This window comes from Sparus aurata, chromosome 12 (assembly GCF_900880675.1).
Source record: "Sparus aurata chromosome 12, fSpaAur1.1, whole genome shotgun sequence".
Lineage (NCBI taxonomy): Eukaryota > Metazoa > Chordata > Actinopteri > Spariformes > Sparidae > Sparus > Sparus aurata.
This window is the reverse complement of record NC_044198.1, coordinates 3,610,982-3,622,077: the sequence shown is the minus strand read 5'-3', so window position 1 is coordinate 3,622,077 and position 11,096 is coordinate 3,610,982. Positions and strand designations below refer to the sequence as shown.

General features: G+C 39.8%; 1 protein-coding gene across 1 annotated transcript in view; it reads left to right on the top strand.

Annotated features, from left to right (window-relative positions):
- The window catches only part of LOC115592456 (ras-specific guanine nucleotide-releasing factor RalGPS1), a 115,245-nt gene that overhangs the window by 68,729 nt on the left and 35,420 nt on the right, over positions 1-11,096 (top strand). The window lies entirely within an intron of this gene.

The window sequence follows — 11,096 nt, the reverse complement described above, 5'->3', positions numbered from 1 at the left end:
CATTTAAAATCCCTGAAGGTAATATTATGTCCGTCATTATAGTGCCATCATGCAAAGTTGAAACTTGCCTTGGAACACATTCAGATGCAGCAGAGCGTCAAACCAGAGCCATGACTCTTCCTTTCTTTGTTCCGACTCTTCCTGTGTGTGTGTGTTCTATCAGGAGGAATTCTTTGGGCTTCTTGTAATGGCTTTTGTACGTCATGCGATCCTGTGTCTTTTCCTTTCTGTGCTTTATAATAGAGGACATGCCCCAGCCCATGACTGCTCTCCAGTCTCTGTTTTCTCTCTTCGTGCACACAGCCTGCTCTGATGGGCCTCATAATGACCTGCAGTGGAGCTACAGCTGCTTGAAAGCAAGTAGTTAGGCAACGGCAGCGGGCTGTGAACTGTCTTTGCTGCTGCAGCCCAGAGAGAGCTGACTGAGTTTACTCTCTTTTGACCACAAAACCATTTAGTTATTCAGCTTACAACTTACAAACATTTCACCTTTACTGTTGGTGACCAGTTGGTGATTGGTTGGTATTTAAAGAGAAGGAGACTGGCAACACACATTGATACATTTCTGCAATGTTGATATGAGGGGATTGCCACTAGTAAGCACCTTTAGGAGATTATCCAAAAATACTACTGGACACACTAATTGACAAGTGATACAATACCACAGAGCGGTTTACGAAGGTGTTAACAGATGAAAAGGAAAACAAACAAACAAAAAAGTAACAAAAAGAGGTAATTAAGAAAGACGTGCGAAAGACAAATATTTCATCAGTGCCAATCTTCCAGAGATGGAAGATTTAAAATTCCAGATCTTTAAAAAAAAATACACGTTGTGTTAAAACTGTCAGACTTTTTCCCTCCTCTCTGAACTCTTGTGAAACGTGAATTACGTGCTGTGCTTGTTCTTCTTCTCCCTCTGTTCATTGATCAATCGCAAACCAACTGTGAGGGTGCAAACAAACACCATCAGAGTTTGAAGATCCTGTGCTTAAGTAATTAAAAGCAATTTGACTTTGTAGCAGTGTCTCTTTTTATAAGCTAGAATTACTATTATACCAATGAATAGCTAGTTCTATACATTTTCTTCTAGGTCAATAATTGATCAGCCCGATAAATATCCTGCAACTCTAATTTAAAAGTCAGTGACTGCAAGAAGACCCTACTTCATAGAATTTCAAGCAATCTGAGATGCCAGTTGTCTCAGTAGCAGCAAAACTGTGGAGGAGATGCATAACAAACTGTCTTCAAATAAATCATGTTTTTATAGAAATGGCTGCAAAAGCACTGGAAGCAGCTGAAAATGAAGCATGTATCCACATATCAGCTATATGGTACGTGTAACATTAACCCTATTTGAGTAGCAGATAAGCAACAAAAAGGCTCTGAAGAATGTAAAGAAGTATTAAGGCATACAATAAGGCATCAAATACATAGTGTTTTTGTAGACGTAAATCACGTGTGTTTGTGTTGAGCTGGTGTTGAACAGGGAGCTGGCATGACATTTCTTTTGTTTTCAAAGTCATTCCAGGTTTTACACTGCACTGTTAAATCTCATGAAGAAAAACTTGTCAGAAGATGTGCAGTGCATGGACTGACTGAACGGCAATGACAGTGAAAGCTCAATCCAGTAACACTTTTTCCAACATTATCACACAAATTAATATTTGTTTATAGGAGCTTTATCTATTGTGAAAAAACTATTGACAGCTGAGCAACTCAGCATTGTATTGTTGGCAGAATGTGTGTGAATGGTGTAAAGAGGTGGCGGACGCCTTGTGACTGAACTTTGCTTTGCGTCAGAGAAGCAGGGAGACATGCAGGTCTTGCAGACAGAGCACAGCTGAAACACATTAAACCACACGCTCATGTGTCGGGATGACATCATTGGCAAATATTTGCTAAACATTTTGTGTTGTGTTATACACATGTAATATTTAAGCTGCAGCTGCCAGCACAGCTGATATCATGGACAGCCAGTATATTGCAATGGGATTTGGGTGTAGTGTGGATAAAATGTAACCCACAGTGGAGTTGGGAAAAGATTTATAGTTCCTGCAGATTCAACAAATCCATCGTCGTCTATATGTGAGCACATTATTTTATTGGATTTCCCCTGGTATACTTGATGTCTTGGACAGACCTTTGTTGCACTGTCAGCAACAGATGTCAGAAACTAAAGATAAAAGAAGCAACATCTCCACAGTTTTGTATCCCACACAGCCCTTGATATTATGAGGTGTAACGAACATTTTGATCATAAGCCAGTGAGGCTTCAGACTTTCATCATCACAGGCTCAGCTAAAATGAGCTTTGAAATACTACCAAACATCGTCTGAGGTGCTACCCAATATTTCCACAACTGGTTTCCATCTTCTCCTAACCATCATCATAGAGCCTCAGTTTAATACTTTGGCAATGAGGCAGTCTGCACACATCTTGTAAACTTGGTGTGTAATCATTAATGATGAAGCCTCCCCTGCTTTTCCCTGCTTCATTTCAACTTCTGTTTTCAAAAGGTTTAAAGATGAAATCATAACTTTCCACATGTTCTTGGTGCAATTTTCCAGCATCATCTCAGGACATTGTTGTGTGTAAACAGCTGCCTCGCTGGCAAATGAAAATGTTCTCAAACTGCTAACATCCCTCAGCATTTTTTCTTTGGGTATTGATTGCCAATTAGGTAACAAGCTTGTAGCACCAGATAGACTGACAGCCAAACCAAAGATTTGTTTAAGTGCATTCAAAATAAACTTGAAGCCACAATGCCCATCAACACTCAGTGGTTATTACCACATTATTGAGTATTCACTGTGTTTTGTTTTCTGGAGGACAGTTCACTGAAGTCTCGGTTGGGGTGGCTGATCGTTGCAGTGATTTTTTTTTCCAACACAAACACTTGGTGAGAAGTTTTTGCCGGTGACGGGCGCTGTTTTTTGGACAGAAATGTGAGGAAGAGTCAGTAGGACAGGCAGGAGGACAGACACTTCTTCACGTATAACTGCAGTATTTTTTTTCCTCATATAAGTTGCCAAAGACAGTTACAGTTACTACTTGCTGTTGTTTGATCCTGTAATGTTGCTTTGTGGGACATTTGTCTTTATTTAGTTGAGTGAAGGACCTGTGTAGTTGTCACACATCAGACCAACACGCCCTCGATACACACGGCCAGCTTATCCATTCACACTGGACCGGTTAGCCAGTACTGCGCCTCTGACACTGCCTCCAGAGGCAGATCAGCACTGGAGCGAAATTTCACCCCTCGTCGCCCTCGAGACTTTCCCACAGAGGAGGAGGCGGAGAATTGGCGCAGGACCCTCCTATCAAACAGCAGTGTGAATAGGGCCACTGACTAATTTCAGAACTCACCAGGAACTCTCAGTTTCTCTACTTGTCTCGGTATGTTTATAGAGTACTATAGAGAGTTTACAGAACCTCAGGATAGACATATTGATCGATGATTTTCGCATACTTGGGCTAAAAATCTCCATTGCAATCTCCCAGAGCCCAATACTCAGATTCAGATTCAGATTTAATTTTATTTGGTCCCCTTCAACTAAGAGTCCAAAACCCCAAGTTGAAATGGTAGAAAACAGACAAAAGCCAAAAATCCTCTCACTGAGGAAGTCTGAACCAGAGAATGTTCTGAGTTTGCATTTGATAATTTAATTAAATTATAACATACTGTAGATTATTGAAATAATGGCAGATACTGCTTTTCTGTCAATGTAAAAAAAAGATCAATTCAATATTTTAGTATTTGTATTGATTTAACACTAGCTACATATTCAATGTTCACACCCCTGGTAATGTTACAGAGCACAAAACATCTGGTATTTTGAATAACATTAGTTACAGATATTAGCTTTGAAACATGAATTTTATTGAAAGTCCACATTGAGAAAATCAGGTAAATCATGAACTACTATAACAAGTAAACACAAATGACATGTTGATCAGAGGTGGACAGATAAATCAGCCCTGCAGCAGTAAAGTTTGACCCTGAAGAGAAAATGTATAACAGGTTTAAAGTAGAGACAAAGCCAAGACGGACACTGATGACCACTGTCTCAGACTGACTGATTGTGCTACAGCTCTCTCGTGTGTCCCCGGTGCTTAAGTTGAAAAGGCTTTGGCCCTTTCCAGTTCAGCAGTTACAGCATTGTTTGGCCTCTGGGAACAGGCTGCTGGACCACACACTGAGCAGCATGGTAAGAGATGATGTACCACAGAGTCACTGCAGCAAACCCACTCTGACATAAGACATGTAGAAACTGACAGCTGACTGAGTTTTGCTAGTTGTTCGCTCTGCTCATTGTACGAAGGGAAAATAGTTCCTCTTATCTGATCTGAGAACAACTCACGATTGTCGCTTTCACAGTGTTTTATAGTTTAAAAGGTTTATTTTCATTCTGCAAACAAGTTAAAGATTGAGACAATACATGAATTTATCTAAGTGATCTTAGAGGGTTTGATGCTTAGATGGTTACATAAATATCTCAGGTCTGACCTACTATGATTTCTTTAGTGACCGACATGCCAAATTGTATTCAGATTACATGTTTAAAGGGGCTCATGAGAATATAAACCACAATCAAAAAGATTTCAACAGGAGATGATGTCTGCCTCATCAATCACAGTTCAGCTGACATCAGCTGTACTGACTCCAGACCTGACATCAGCTGGCACTGATGTGAGTGATGTAACACACTGCTGGATCAACAGCCCTTGCTCCTCTGAAGATTTTTGAGGATGAATGTCCATAAATCTGCTTGGAAATCAAATACAGAAGGCGCTCCTTAAAACTGCAGCTCTTACTACATGATCATCAGACTTTTTATATCAGTAAGTAATTCATTGACTGTTGCCATGGTTATTGTGCAAACATGATCTTCAGATTCACCCAAATTCTAATATTTGTATACATTAATATGATATTTTCGAACTTCAGGCCTAAAAGACTGGGCTGAGGTAGACCTGACTACTGATTGACTCACTCCACCGCAACCATACAATCCCTGTATGCATGACCCAGACTTATATAACAACTATCAAAATTTATACTAAAAGAAAATGAAACAATATTTACACTTTAAACACATTTTGAAAAATAATATGACTTCCCTCTTCTATCCATGTGTTGATAACCTGTAGACATAGAGCCTCGATAAACAATGGGGGACAATCGGCCAATAGTGAGCGTTTGTGGCCCTAGTTGTTGGGGTGTGTCCCACATTGTTGGCAATTCTGAGCTCTTGTCTGTGACTTTTGGCAAACTTGGCATGTAAAAACAACGGTGGAGCCCAACCGTGAGAAAAACCATGCTGATTGGCTGTTCGGTAGAGCGAATCAATGCACAAGAGGAGAACTGGAAAAAGACAGGGAAAGACTCTTGAGCCTATCGCTGTAGCACCCTTGATTTAACCCATTCAGTGTGGTTTCTCCATTTTTTTATCCTCCCAGCTGTTCATCATATCATGATTCTCCAGATAAGGATTTTGGAATGCTGCCGAAACACATTTTTCACCTGGTAATTGTGAAGTCTTAAAGGTAAAGGGGCACTGTGTAGTTTTGGTGAAGAAATCCAAACTCAATATTTACAATATTAATAAAAAAGCTGTTCTCAGAGGAAAGTAAGGACCAAGAACACTGTTTGAAGCTAGAAAGGAGGCAGGGTCCACCACGTATAAACAAAGAAAACTGAATAAATGTGTTGTCCTTTAAGGTCAGTTTGTTTATTCAGTCATGAAAACAAAGAGAGTTTGTTTATTCAGTTTGAATAGATTGATAATAAGACACTTAGAAATGAACATTTATTCAAACAAAACTAAAGAGTGCTCTATTAAAGATTCATTGGTCCATGTACAGAAACATCAAATTGTCCAGTTTTTCCCAATATATTGTTTTTTCATGTCAGTGAAAATGCCACATATGTAACACTTGACAGGAAGTCTCAGTTTCAGTGAAATGAAGTCACAACATTAGTGAATACATCTTGTTGCACCCTGTATGTCAGAATGGAACAGTCTGCACAGGTGCAGTATGGGTGAGCTCCTCAGTTTATTGGATGCCAGTAACTTTTATGAACATTCCCAGGATGTCCACCTGTGCCCTCTGGTGTTTTCCATAGCCCTATAAAATGCTACGTCTACCCTCATTTTCCACATCTTATCTCAGCCACTTATTTATCCACAATACGTTTCCATAAAACCAAACAAAAATGCTTGTCTCAGGTCTGGATATCACTGCATGTGCAAATGGCCTTTAGCACCCTGTCTGTCCCAGTTAACCTTCATTTATAGTTTAAGAGACAAAGCATAGATGTTAAAGTACAGAGTCGTTATATTTAGGCTGCTTCACAAAAAATGGCCGAAGAACTTTCTCTGACTAGAGCAGTAGACTTCCTTTTTCTTGCAGTTGGTCTAAAGGGAAAGAGTGTATTGACAGTGTTGAGGCTCAGCATGAGTTTCCAGTCTGGTGATTAGTAGCAGTTAACGCAGAGTAATTAAAACAAATTGTTGGAAAGTTGGTGATATACATAAAACCCAGTACTAGATGCTTAAAGGCTCCATTTTATGCTCATGTTAAGGATCATGTTTTTATTTCAAGTGTTTACTGGAAAATGTTTCCATGCTTTAATGTTCAAAACATTATTTTGATCATACTGTCCATGCTGCAACACCCCTTTTTACACCCCTCTGCCATGCAACATGCAGTTGGTATATGCATAAACCAAAATGTTCATAGTTTAAGATGTATGTTGCAGTCCTGCAGTAAAATAAGCAGTGGATATTATTCCACATCCACATGGTAACCACCATATGACACATGCGGCAGTCTAAAGGAAGAACTGAGGTAATGGGGATTTTACCAGGAAAGCTCTGTGATCTCATGCCCAGATTCCAACATCTCTTACCTCCTGGTAAATGTTCATTAAACTAACTTCAGGTTATAGCAGCCTTGTGGACAGTAAAATCCTTGCTAAATGTTTTAAGGAGCCATGTAGGTCTACTTTCCTCTGTGTCTATAAGCCTGTGGAGGCCAACATGTAGTGCCTGCTTGTGGTGCCTCTGTACCAAGCTTTAGCTCCATGTCTTGGTGACTGCTGCTTGGTGTCAGGTTTACACGAATAATAGCTTTTTCCATGTGCTTACACATCATCTCAATATTGATTAGGCTGCACATATAGAGTAATACAATTCTACTGATGTGATATTTAACAGCATCAACAGGAGCGTCAGTGTTCTACTAAAAACCTGGATTGACAGGATCAGTCAATAATGATGTGTCTGTAATATGATTTAAAGGAACAGTTCACCCAAAAATGAATATTCCGTCCTCAAATCCTCCCCCCATACTGATGGAAAGTCAGGTGAAATTTTGCAGTCCACAAAATATTTCTGGAGCTTCACATCAAAACAGTGTTGCAGCATTCTCCTAAACAGCTGAAGTAGCTGGGGACTTAAAACAGATCAAACTACAGGAAGGATTATACTGGACGAGCTGTATGGAGCCACTCTTGTGTGTTTTTTCATCTTTTAAAACAAGTCCTCACTTTCCCTAAAAAGTCGTAACACTAAAATTTGACACTTTTTGAAAAAAACTGAGCATTGAGTTTTTTAACACAGAAAAAGAAAGGTAAAGAAAGAGCTGGAGAGAGACGCCTGTTTCACAGAAAGGGGATTGGAACAACCTGTTCATGATGGCAAGAACAGTGTCTGTTTTAATCAGGAGAGATTTACATGTACAGCCTAAAGGAAAAAGAAAAGAAAAACAAACATGGGTGGAAATCTGTTCATGCCTACTAATCAGTCTGCTAACTAAGCACAGTTGTGCCCTCAGTTGCAGCTGTGAGTCATTAGTTCAGGGTTTTCAGTGTAGTTCTTAAAGCCTGATCAAGCAGAACGATCAGCGGTTTTGAATTACAGTACTGTAGGTTGCCAGTAACCTCACTAACTCCAGAGCCCTCATATGGTAGCACAGTGGAATGTTGTTGAGATGGACTCCTGTCCTTGAAACCTGTCATCACGTTATTCGTGTGTCCTTTTTTGAATTCATTAACTGACCACAGTGACATAACTCAAAATCAGAAATCATGCTTTTCTTCTACCAAAACTCAAACATCAGTCACATTGAAAGTACCTTCGTCTGCTGTCTCAAAATGTAAAGCCCGCTGGCAGAAATGTATAAGAACTATTTGATTCAGAACCTTTGAACCCCAAAAAGTGTCCAGTCCTGCTTTATCCAAATAAGAAGCACCTCCAGAATTAAACCAGTACTGTCACTATGACCAGAAAAATGTATTCATGCACTCGTCTTCTCTCGACTTGAATACACATAATGTCTCTCTCTTGCCTCCAGCTTATCCAGAATGCAGCAGCTCAGCTTCTTACTGGTTTTAACAGACACCTTCACATCACTACTATACTAGCTTCTCTCCATCGACTCACCGTTCAATTTTAGTTCAGATTTCTGATCACTTAAAGTGAAACTCTCACCAAAAAGCAACCATGGCTTTATTTGGGATTGAACATGAGTCAAACCTTCGTGTGAAAGCATAATTACGACGAAAGAGGCACTTTATTTACCGTAGTTTCGGTTTTGGGCACGTTAATTTGTGCATGGGGGAGGGTTAGGGGTTAGGGTTAGGGTTAGCTATTTTTAGAACACTAAGAAGGCTCGACTCAACATGAAACTTTGCTCGTAGCATCACCAGGGTCTCTACTCATGAACAAGAGCATTGAGAACATTGTTTGTGTACACAGAGTTTATGAAAAAGAAGGTTTTTGAACTATTCACGTTAGCTGCTGCAGCTGCTGCAGCTGCTGCAGCTGCTGCAGCTCCTGCGCGTCGCCGTCATGGCAGACAAAAAGTGTTGATCCCCAAGTGCGACCTGACAGGCAGGAGAGTAATGGTGAACCGCTCCTCAAGCGTGCCTGTCAGGTCGCACTCAGGGATCGACACTTTTTGCCTGCCATGACGGTGACGCGCAGGAGATGCAGCAGCTAACGTGAGTAGTTCAAAAACCTTCTTTTTCATAAACTCTGTGTACACAAACAATGTTCTCAATGCTCTGTGAAGTCGTCCTTTAAAATTCATTCAAGTCTGTCTTTCCTTTTGTTCTTTACGCTGTTCTTAATCTGTTTGTCTGCTTCTAATTCCTCTTCAGTGATGTCATCTTCTACATATAAATATGTACGTTTACTGATAAAGCAAGTGTATCATTTAACATAAAAAAACGAGTGTCAGGGTGGTTAATCTCACCTGAAGTCAATGTCATGACTAGTTTACCCACACAACAATCATGACTTGTTTTTTCGTTACCAGCTCTTTCTCTAGTGGGCATTCAAGTGTTATGCAGTTCTAAAATCAATGATGACTAAAGCTCTCCAAGGATAACATCCTTATATGAACTGCTGCTATTTACTGTAGGTCTTTTAGGGAAGCAGCTCCAAAATAAAATTACAAAATGTATCAATTCACATAAATCGCTTTCATATTTCTGTAAATCGAAAAACAGTTCCAAGTCGAGTTTAATTTAAACTTTATGATAGCTAACAATAAAGTGATAAGGATAGTTCAGATAGAAGATTACTTGAGTTCAGTTCAGTATTTCTGTATTTGCAGTGCATTTGTAAGTGCAGTGTATGTACTGTGCAGTATTGCCAAATATGTGTGTGCATTTTTCTTCCGTCTGTTTGTGCACGTCAGCTTGTTCAATGGTGGACTTTCCCAGCCACCACAAACAGTGCTCAACCAATGTTATACAATTTTACCATTTTGATAAATAGTCCTCAAAGTCAATGGGAAACCAAAATCGCCAGTTATTCATCTGCATTGGTTTTACTGTTTATTGTTCAGGATAAAAAAAGACTACGCTTTTCTTGTGTGACCACAAATTGCTGTCGTCACTTTTAACAACAGCTGCCAACATTGTGCTGGTATCAATATAAAATGTGGGCAAAACCTTCATTGGGTGCTCACTGATTATACTTTCATAAAATGCTGCTAAAAGTTAGAGAGAATGGAAATGAATCTGCACACCAGGGGCAGGCAGGCAGGGCTGCTGATGTGTCAAAGGATCTTCTATTGATTTGGTTTGCAGGATAAAGGATGCAGCACTGTGTCAGATATATAATCCTACACATTCAAACTTAGACACTAACACACTTATCGCTATGCATATACCTGCAAATAAAATAATTCTGCAGGTTTAGGAAGATTTCTCATCAAACTCAACTGGATATATGAGTGAGTGCAAAAGGAGACTGGACTGCCTAGGGCTGACGGATTTAAAAAGCGCTCTACTGAGCGCCATTCTAGTCATAAATGGGTTTGTTTTAAACATTAGACTTTGCTCATATTTTGTGGTGTGCTGTAGAGAATAATTCAGGAAATGTGAGAGCAGAGAGACAGGGCTGACGTGCAAAACACAGGTCTCTGATCACATTTAAACCACGTATGTCACAGTGACTATCTTAGACCACAAGTTAACAAGAGGCCCTTGATTGTCTAAATCAATTATTAGTCCTGTCTCCTGCAGTTCACTATGGTGGGCCACCCTGCTCTCTGCAGCCAACCCAAGTAGAATTTAATTTGTGTGGTTTTCAGTGGAAAAGATGGTGTCCAACATTAGTACAGTTATTGAGCAACCTGACCTGTCTCAGCAGATCAGTACTGCTTGTTTTTTGAAACAGCAGGATAATCCTGGTTGAAGAGGTAATATGTTGAAAAATGTGAAAGATTATGTGGAAAATGGTGTGCAACATGTGTATAGTGTCAGCTGACAGAGCCAGGATATGTGAAGGGTCTAACAGTGATCATTCAATTACAGTATTCTGCTGGGAAACCTTGACAAACACCACCAAGCATGACAATAGACTGGATATACTGTATATGGAGTGTTTTTCAGCAAGTACAATACCCCAAATCTAGCATATAGTGTTGAGGCTCAGTGTGAGTTTCCAGTCTGGTGTTTAGTAGCAGTTAACATAGAGTAATTAAGACAAATTGTTGGAAAGTTGGTGACTAAGCAGATGTTTTCCAGGTTATTTCTGACACATTTGAGCTCTGTGTTTTTTTGCCTCGTGTCCTTGGAA